Genomic DNA, 9224 nt, shown 5'->3' on the forward strand with positions numbered 1-9224 from the left:
TAAGCTTGAAAGTATAAGATTCAAGTTTGTTCATTTATTATAATTGCTGTGAAATAAAGGTTATTTGGTAGCTAAGGTTTAATACATGATAAGTAAGTCATGTTTGATATTATACTGATCTGCACTCTTTCAACAGCATTCTGGTATCGTCAATGTGAAGATCGTAACATGCATTCTCAACTTATGGACCGCAGAGACTTAAAGCACCGAAATGTACATTATATGACCAACTGTTAGGATGTGCATGAGGCAGGAAACCAGAGACAACCAGTTGTTAGAGGCTGGACTGTGTCTATGTGAATCAACCTGTTAAATGCTCTGCAACAGATGCATCCTCCTTGGGAACCAATGGCATCAGCGACAAGCCTCTATTGTGTTGTCTGTTTCTGTGAGAGTATAAACGTGTGTGTTGTGACCCCAGTCTGAGTCTTCTTGCTGAATGCTGATAGACGGGGTTTCTTGCTGATGCCTACATCTGGTCCAGAAGCGCTGCGTATGTATAACTGTACTTGGGTCTGTATAATTCTAAATTGTACTTAGATCATAGCGTGTAACTGACTGTACTTTTACTTGAAATATCACTTTGTGCTTTGGAACCACAGGTTCAAGGTCTGGAGTCTTTATTTACTATATGACTGCGTACGCAAAATAGCGTCATCCTTAGAGGTTTATAGGCAGGATATTAGAAGGTATAGGCAGGAGTGTATAGAGGTTCTAATTCAATATCCTTAACACACTGACTTACCTGCTGCCAGATGTTCACATCCACTTATCAACGTAAAGTATCCGTGGGAAAAACCTGAAAGAAAAAGCCAATACTCACCCTTATGTCCCGCGACGTTCTCCGCAGATATCCAATTCTGTGGGTGGACACACTGTAACAGCATGTATCAGCATGCTGTTACAGTCTTGCTAATGAGTTGAGGGCCTGATTCAGAGCCGAACGTTATTTGCGGACGGTCGTTCGAAAAAAGGGGCCGGCTATTTAAATTGAGCGCTCACTCTTTGCGGTTTGTTGACGCCTCTATGTCTGAGCGAGCGAACGAAAAATGCGCTAGCTATTTTGTAAAGACTCCCCTTTCCGTTCGCATCACACGTCATCTCCGGTATTTATTAGATTAATCGGGTACATCAAAAGGCATATGAACTACTCGCAGTGCTTTTGGTAGGTTTTTCTTACCGCTATCACTGCGAGCAGTTTAGGCTAAAAGACAACCAAGTGACGTGGTCGATGACGCTCCTTTACTAATTATGCACTCCCATTAAACGCCCTTTTGACCGTTAGGCACGCCTGCGTTCGGATCTCCACTCCCCCGTTTTCAAGCACCTTCCCCTGTTACCACCCACAAACGGTACATTCTGTCAATCAAATTAGCAGCCCCTCGCTGTTTTGCGAGCGCACGATTTCCGACCGCAATGACTGGTTTGCGAATGCGCATTACAACCCATATGCATGCACAGTTGTGCGAACATCGCTCAGAGCGAACGAGCGGCTCTGAGCCGGACGCTATTTGCGGACGGTCGTTCTGAAAAAGGGTCCGGATATTTAAATTGAGCGCTCGCTCTTTGCGGCCTGTTGAGGCCTCTATGTCTGAACGAGCGAACGAAACATGCGTTCGCTATTTTGAAAAAACGCCCCCTGGCCGCTCGCATCATACGTCATCTCCGCTATTTATTAGATTAATCGAGTACATCGAACGGCGTATGAACTGCTCGCTATTCTTGTGGTAGCATTTTCCTACCGCAATCATGCGAGCAGTTCAGGCTAAAAGACAACCAAGTGACGTGGTCGATGACGCTGCTTTGTTAATTATGCAATCCCTTTAAACGCCCGTTTTGACCGTTTGGAACGCCTGCGTTCGGATCTCCACTCCCAGTTTTCAAGCACCTTCCCCTGTTACCACCCACAAACGCCTCATCCTGTCACTCAAATTAGCAGGCATTTGCTATTTTGCGAGCACAAGATTTCCGACCGCACTGACTGGTTGGTGCATGCGCATTACAATCCATATGCATGCGCAGATGTGCGAACATCGCTCGGAACGAACGAGCGGACGCTTACGAGCGGCTCTGAATCAGGGGCTGGTTAGTGTTTTGTGGGGGGGACCTCATGTCATTTAAAAAAAAAATAAAAATAAAATTTATTACAGGTACAACACAAGCAGCCTGCACATATCTCACTGATATATGCAGGCTGCTAGCTCGGGCGAGATTTGCAGTGAGAAAACACTGCAATCTCGGGACAGTTATCACATCTTCACTTGTAACTCGGGTATTTATTAGATTGATCGGGTACATCAAAAGGCATCTGAACTGCTCGCAGTGCTTTTGGTAGGTTTTTCTTACCGCTATCACTGCGAGCAGTTTAGGCTAAAAGACAACCAAGTGACGTGGTCGATGACGCTCCTTTACCAATTATGCACTCCCATTAAACGCCCTTTTGACCGTTAGGCACGCCTGCGTTCGGATCTCCACTCCCCCGTTTTCAAGCACCTTCCCCTGTTACCACCCACAAACGGTACATTCTGTCAATCAAATTAGCAGCCCCTCGCTGTTTTGCGAGCGCACGATTTCCGACCGCAATGACTGGTTTGCGAATGCGCATTACAACCCATATGCATGCACAGTTGTGCGAACATCGCTCAGAGCGAACGAGCGGCTCTGAGCCGGACGCTATTTGCGGACGGTCGTTCTGAAAAAGGGTCCGGATATTTAAATTGAGCGCTCGCTCTTTGCGGCCTGTTGAGGCCTCTATGTCTGAACGAGCGAACGAAACATGCGTTCGCTATTTTGAAAAAACGCCCCCTGGCCGCTCGCATCATACGTCATCTCCGCTATTTATTAGATTAATCGAGTACATCGAACGGCGTATGAACTGCTCGCTATTCTTGTGGTAGCATTTTCCTACCGCAATCATGCGAGCAGTTCAGGCTAAAAGACAACCAAGTGACGTGGTCGATGACGCTGCTTTGTTAATTATGCAATCCCTTTAAACGCCCGTTTTGACCGTTTGGAACGCCTGCGTTCGGATCTCCACTCCCAGTTTTCAAGCACCTTCCCCTGTTACCACCCAGAAACGCCTCATCCTGTCACTCAAATTAGCAGGCATTTGCTATTTTGCGAGCACAAGATTTCCGACTGCACTGACTGGTTGGTGCATGCGCATTACAATCCATATGCATGCGCAGATGTGCGAACATCGCTCGGAACGAACGAGCGGACGCTTACGAGCGGCTCTGAATCAGGGGCTGGTTAGTGTTTTGTGGGGGGGACCTCATGTCATTTAAAAAAAAAAAAAAATTTATTACAGGTACAACACAAGCAGCCTGCACATATCTCACTGATATATGCAGGCTGCTAGCTCGGGCGAGATTTGCAGTGAGAAAACACTGCAATCTCGGGACAGTTATCACATCTTCACTTGTAACTCGGGAGAGAAATCTCGATTTGCTTCACCATCGGAAAACTGGCTTTCAGCTAAACTCACTTCTTAGTAAATTTGCAAAACCAAAAAAAAAAAAACCAAGCCCGAGTTTAGGTGATGCAAATCGAGATTAAAAAAAAAAAAACTTGACCTATCTCGATTCTTAGTAAATTTACCCCCTAATCTCAACACAGCCACTGATGCAAGGGATGCAATGGAAATATTCAACTCAAGCTGAAGCCTGTACCTATTATCAGGGGTGCAGGTAACAGGTATAGGTCGTATTAAAAAAAAAGAAAAAAGGGTGGAGTTCAGGGGTAGAGTGTAGCTGGTGGACAAGATAAGTAGATAGTGAAAAAAGTAGGAAGGAGGGCCCAGCTCATGGAGCTTACAGTCTAAAGGCCCCTAGGCCAAAAGTTTATTGAAAAAGTCAGCAAAAATTATTAAATTAAGTAAATTGTGCTTATATGTCATCCTTAGGGTCAGTTATGTGGTGGTGGACACAACTGCACTTCTTTGTCCACATATTTTATGACTGGCAGCCAATAGCACTGGTTTTGTCTACCACACTGAGCATAAATAATTTACTTTGGTACTTGACCACCAACCGGAGGCACCCCTGCAATCACTCAGTTTGGGAGCCACTGGACTACGAGATTTATTTTTAAAAAGGTGCTTTTTAAAGAAAAGAAAAAAAAAACACTTTGTGGGATTGCTGCTTTAACCAACTAAAGCCGGGTACACACTAGATGATAAGTCGTCTGATACGGCAGATCGGACGACATATCGTCCACATTGTGCAGTGTATACCCACTATGTCGCTGGCGATGCGCGCTCCCGCATGCCATCACCTGTCGGACGGGCGATATAGTCAGCGGAGGCCATGCTGCTGAATACAGCATGGCCCCCACTGTCGCACGTTGCTCCCGGCATCAGCAAGTGTGTATGCACTTGCAGATGCCGGACCCACCGCACGACACATAGCGGCATAAGACCTTGCGTTTATCCAAAATGTGTTTATAGCCCCTCCCCATCATGGGATAAAATTACTTTCATTATTCTGATATATTTGTTTCCATGAGCCCCCAATGACAGCACACCTTTATCCCTGATGTATATTATAACAATTTGAGCACGTTTCCCTTGGAAGTTTATTACACTGAAGGCCTGCTTCACTACCATATGCAACTGCGATTACGCACACGCAATCAGACGATTGTTGCGTTCTACGTATGCATCGCAGTGCGCAAGTGCAAACCGGCCGCTGCGATGGGGACTGCGATCGTAGCAGCTGCGCAGACCCATCGCAGAGTGATTGACAGGAAGCACCATTGTGGGTGGTGACGGGGGGTGGTCGGCCGAACGCAGGGGTGCCAGTGCGTTCGCATGGCATTGCAGGGGCGTGCATAAATTATCCACTGCGATCCCATATACAGTGTGAGGTCTCATAGCGTGGTGTGTGGTTGTTAGTAATTCCTGAGTAAGGTCAGAGCTTCTGCAAGTGTGCGAGAGGCTGCGATGGTACTCAATTGTACCGATGGTTTCGCTATTCTGCTAAGTATTACAAATGCGTGCAATGTAAAGTGGGCGTCCTTATGTAGTGCGGAGGTTGCATTGCGATTGCAATGGATTAGCATGCTATCGCAGTTGAACTGCTTGCGTACGCAATATTACGATCCCTAATAAATCAGGCCCTGAGTGACAAAGGGAAACAGGTAATCCTCTCAACCTGGGCTTCATGTCCACAAAGGGAGCCAACCTATAATCCAATCAAGTGGTGCTCTCACAGTGAATGCATGGAAAACAGTTTATCAGTAACAATAGTGTCAGATTATATCGAATATTTTCTGCATTACAAACACTAAATAGTACATGAATGTATTAAGATTTCTGCCACTGAACTCTTTGTAAAATAATCACACAAGAGAGTTATTCATCCAGCTGGGGACTGCAACCTTTGTACAGATATTTAGACAAACAGGGCTCTATGTCCCCCAACAAAGAATTAAAAATCATAAGGAACATCTGCACCATTATGAACTGAGAAAAACAGGAAATACTGAACCTGAATGCCAATGACGGGAACACCTCCATGTGATCAGTGTGAGACAGTCATTTCTTCCTCTCTATGCTGTATACACTGTGCAGAGCGGAAGGCAGTAGGCACGCCTCCTCCTATCACTGCCGATCACTGCTGATCACTGCCAAACTTCAGTGTACAGAAACAGTCAGAGAGTGCAGTGTCCAAGCCGGGGCAGAGTATTAGTATGTGCTCTTTGGTCTGTAGCTAACTCATGTTTCTGGCTAGCTTGCTCTGCCTTGTGCACAACAATCACCTGACTTCTCATCTGCCTTTCTGTAGCGTTTTTATAATTATTTCACATTAAAAACGACTGGAAGGAACATTTATGAAGTGTGTAATGTATTTCCATAGAAAACTAAATTGTAGGTATAATTAGAAAATAATTATATTAAAAAAAAAGTACACGTTAAGAGCAGGGCAGAAAGTAGAATTTTTGTCACGCAGGGGAAGACAGTAATTTGGCGCCTCCCTGGTAATTTCCCCATAGTAATGCCCCCTGCCGAAGTGCCCCTATAGTAATGCCCCCTTCAGCAGTGCACCTATAGTAATGCCCCTGTAGTAGTGTCCATATGGTAATGCCCCTGTAGTAGTGCCCATATGGTAATGCCCCCTGCAGAAGTGCCCCTATAGTAATGCCCCCTTCAGCAGTGCACCTATAGAAATGCCCCCTGAGGTAATGCCCCTGTAGTAGTGCCCATAAAGTAATGCCCCTGTAGTAGTGGCCATAAAGTAATGCCCCTGTAGTAGTGCCCATATGGTAATGCCCCTGTAGTAGTGCCCATATGGTAATGCCTCCATAGTTATGCCCCTGTAGTGCCGCTTACAGAAAAAAAAAAACATTACCTTAAACCCTGCTCCGCCGTCCGGTCCGCCCGGCTGCTCCTCGGAACTATGGGGGATAGTGCCCAGGGCCGGATTAAGGCTTGTGGGGGCCCCAGGGCAACTAAGTTACGGGGGTCCCCTTCAAGCCACGCCCAGCCGTGCCCCCAGTAGCAGTCCCCCCTCAATAGTAGTCCCCCCAGGAGTACCCCTAGTAGTAATCCCCCTCTATTCTGTGTCCCCCAGTAGTGGTCCCAGCAGTGTGCAGTGCCCCCAGTAGTACCCCCTTTCCCCCCCCAGCAGTGCCCCTAGTAGTAGTCCTCCCCCCCAGCAGTGCCCCTAGTAGTAGTCCTTTCCCCCCCAACAGTGCCCCTATTAGTAGTCCTTTCCCCCCCAGCAGTGCCCTTTGTAGTAGTCCTTTCCCCCCCAGCAGTGCACCTAGTAGTAGTCCTTTCCACCCCCACAGCAGTGCCCCTAGTAGTAGACCTTCCCCCCCACAGCAGTGCCCCTAGTAGTAGTCCTCCCCCCCCACAGCAGTGCCCCTAGTAGTAGTCCTTTCCCCCCCAGCAGTGCCCCTATTAGTAGTCCTTCCTCCCCCACAGCAGTGCCCCTAGTAGTAGTCCTTCCCCCCCCACAGCAGTGCCCCTAGTAGTAGTCCTTTCCCCCCCAGCAGTGCCCCTAGTAGTAGTCCTTTCCCCCCCCACAGCAATGCCCATAGTAGTTGTCCTTTCCCCCCCAGCAGTGCCCCTAGTAGTAGTCCTTTCCCCCCCCAGCAGTGTCCTTAGTAGTAGTCCCCCCCCCCCCCCCAGCAGTGCCCTTAGGAGTAGTTGTCCCCACCCCCAGACACCATACTTGTCAACATTTCGGCAGGGGAATCCGGGAGGGGGCTGGCAGGTCCGTCCAGCAGGGAGGGTGGGGGCGGGTCAAATAGGCGGAGCGGGGTCGTGCTGACGCGATCGCGTCATTGTGGCCCTGCCCCCCGCTTTATAATGCCAATATTACTGGCATTATAAGGCAGGGGGCAGGGCTACGATGACGCGATTCAGCGCGAATCGCGTCATCACACCTCCGCACCACCCACTTTTGCGGCTGGCGAGGGGGTTAGCGAGGTGCCCGATTTTCGGGAGGCTCCCGACAGTCCCGGGAGAGTAGGCAAGTATGCCAGACACACACACACACAGGAAAAAATAAATAAATCTCCACTTACCTTAATCCCCGCTCCGGCATCTGCTCCTCCGTCCGGCGTCCTCCCGGGCCGGCCCGCTGTGCATGATAGGAGAGACGTCATCGTCTCTCCCATCAGCCACTGCCGGAGCCGGAACACGGAGGCTCCGGCAGTGGGCCGTAGCGCAGCAGCCAATGAGAGTCTATATGACTCTCATCGGCTGCTAAAACAAACACACAGCTGCCGGCGGCTGTGTGTTTGTGCTGTGTAGTGCGGACGGCACTTATGTGCCGTCCACACTACCGCCCTGCCCCAAGCTCATGCAGCAGCACTGACTGTGCTGCTGCATGCAGTAGTGTGGGGGCCCTCTGTGTGTGGGGGGAGTCGCCCCCCTCTTAATCCGGCCCCCTCTCAATCCGGCCCTGATATGGCCTGTGGGGGGAGCCGGAAGCTGGAGTTTAGGAGAGAACTCCGGCTACCGCGACGCTGCAGGGAAGGAGCCGGGCGCCCGCTGGTAATAAAATTTCAGCGGGCGTCCGGCTTCGAGCCCACTGCAGCGCCAGGCTAGAGTACACTGGCGGCATGTGCACCTCCAGCCCCCCCTAGTTGCGGTCCTGCTAAGGGGCATATTCATCAGTATGCCCCTAAATGGCCCGATTCTTTGTCATCAGACTCAGGGATGCTGGGGGGGGGGGTGATTATTTTACAAAGAGCCAGATTCATGTGGGCATTATACAAATGTGCAGCAGTATTATATAGTGCTGGTGATGTGGAGTGTTTTGTTCAGGGATGTGCGGAAAAGGTAGACAGGGGAGGCAGTGCCTCACCTGCCACACACTTTTTACTCCAGAGTTTTGACTATAAAAATGATTAGAATAATACAAAGAAGATATCTATAAGTTTTTCTTATAATTTTTATAGTAAAAACTGTGGAGTATACCTAAGCATGGGTTGGGTATGAAATCTCGGCGGCTCAATAGCCACCGGGATGAAATGCCGGTGCCGGAAGCCTGACAGAGGAGACTCCCGACGGAGCATGTAAGTACCCTAACCCTACTCTTCTCCCCCCTAACCCTCCCTTAGGGGTGCCTAACCCTAAAACTCCCAGGGTGGTGCCTAACCCTAAGTCCCCCCTGGGGGTGCCTAAACCTAACCCTCCTCCTGCAACCCTAAACCTAACCCTCCCAGGGGGAGGTCTAACCGTAACCCTCCTTTCCCCTAGCCTATCCCTTCCCGGGGGGTGCCTAACCCCTCTTGCCCCTTGGCTAAGGACAGCCGGATTTACCTCGATCGGTCCGGCGTCGGGATTAAAATAGGCATATGTATTTCGACGCCTATCTTAAGTCCCTTGTCGGGCTTCTGCTGTTGGGATATAGACCGGCGGTATATAGACCGGCGGTATTTAGTCCGCCGGTCTATAAGCTACATCTCCTAAGCATGACAGGAAAGGCTCTGCCTCACCTCACTGCACATCACTGCTGCATATCCTCTCCGGGCTTCTCCTGTAGAGGTGAAAGAAAACCTCTGCAAGTAAAAACTCTGCAACTTTTCTGCAATTAGTGCAACCCATGCTTTTTCTCCAGAGAACTGAGATGCCATATTTGTATTTTTTTCCCAAATGTTTTTTTAACAATTCAGTTTTTGTTGATTTTCAAAATTTAGACAAATGTACAGAAAATAAAAATAAAACTTTAGCAAAGTTTTAAGGCAACAGGCATTATGATTTTTTGTTG

General features: G+C 48.7%; 1 protein-coding gene across 1 annotated transcript in view; it reads right to left on the bottom strand.

Moving 5' to 3' along the window:
* Nucleotides 1–5602, bottom strand: part of GALM (galactose mutarotase) — a 106041-nt gene extending 100439 nt beyond the window's left edge. Inside the window, exon 1 of the mRNA XM_088477426.1 lies at nt 5490–5602. The gene's annotated coding sequence lies outside the window, so the exon portion shown is untranslated. The remainder of the gene's footprint in view (nt 1–5489) is intronic.
* Nucleotides 5603–9224: the final 3622 nt, after the last annotated feature.

This window comes from Taudactylus pleione, unplaced genomic scaffold (assembly GCF_031769625.1).
Source record: "Taudactylus pleione unplaced genomic scaffold, aTauple2 ptg000201l, whole genome shotgun sequence".
In the NCBI taxonomy this organism is placed as follows: Eukaryota; Metazoa; Chordata; class Amphibia; order Anura; family Myobatrachidae; genus Taudactylus; species Taudactylus pleione.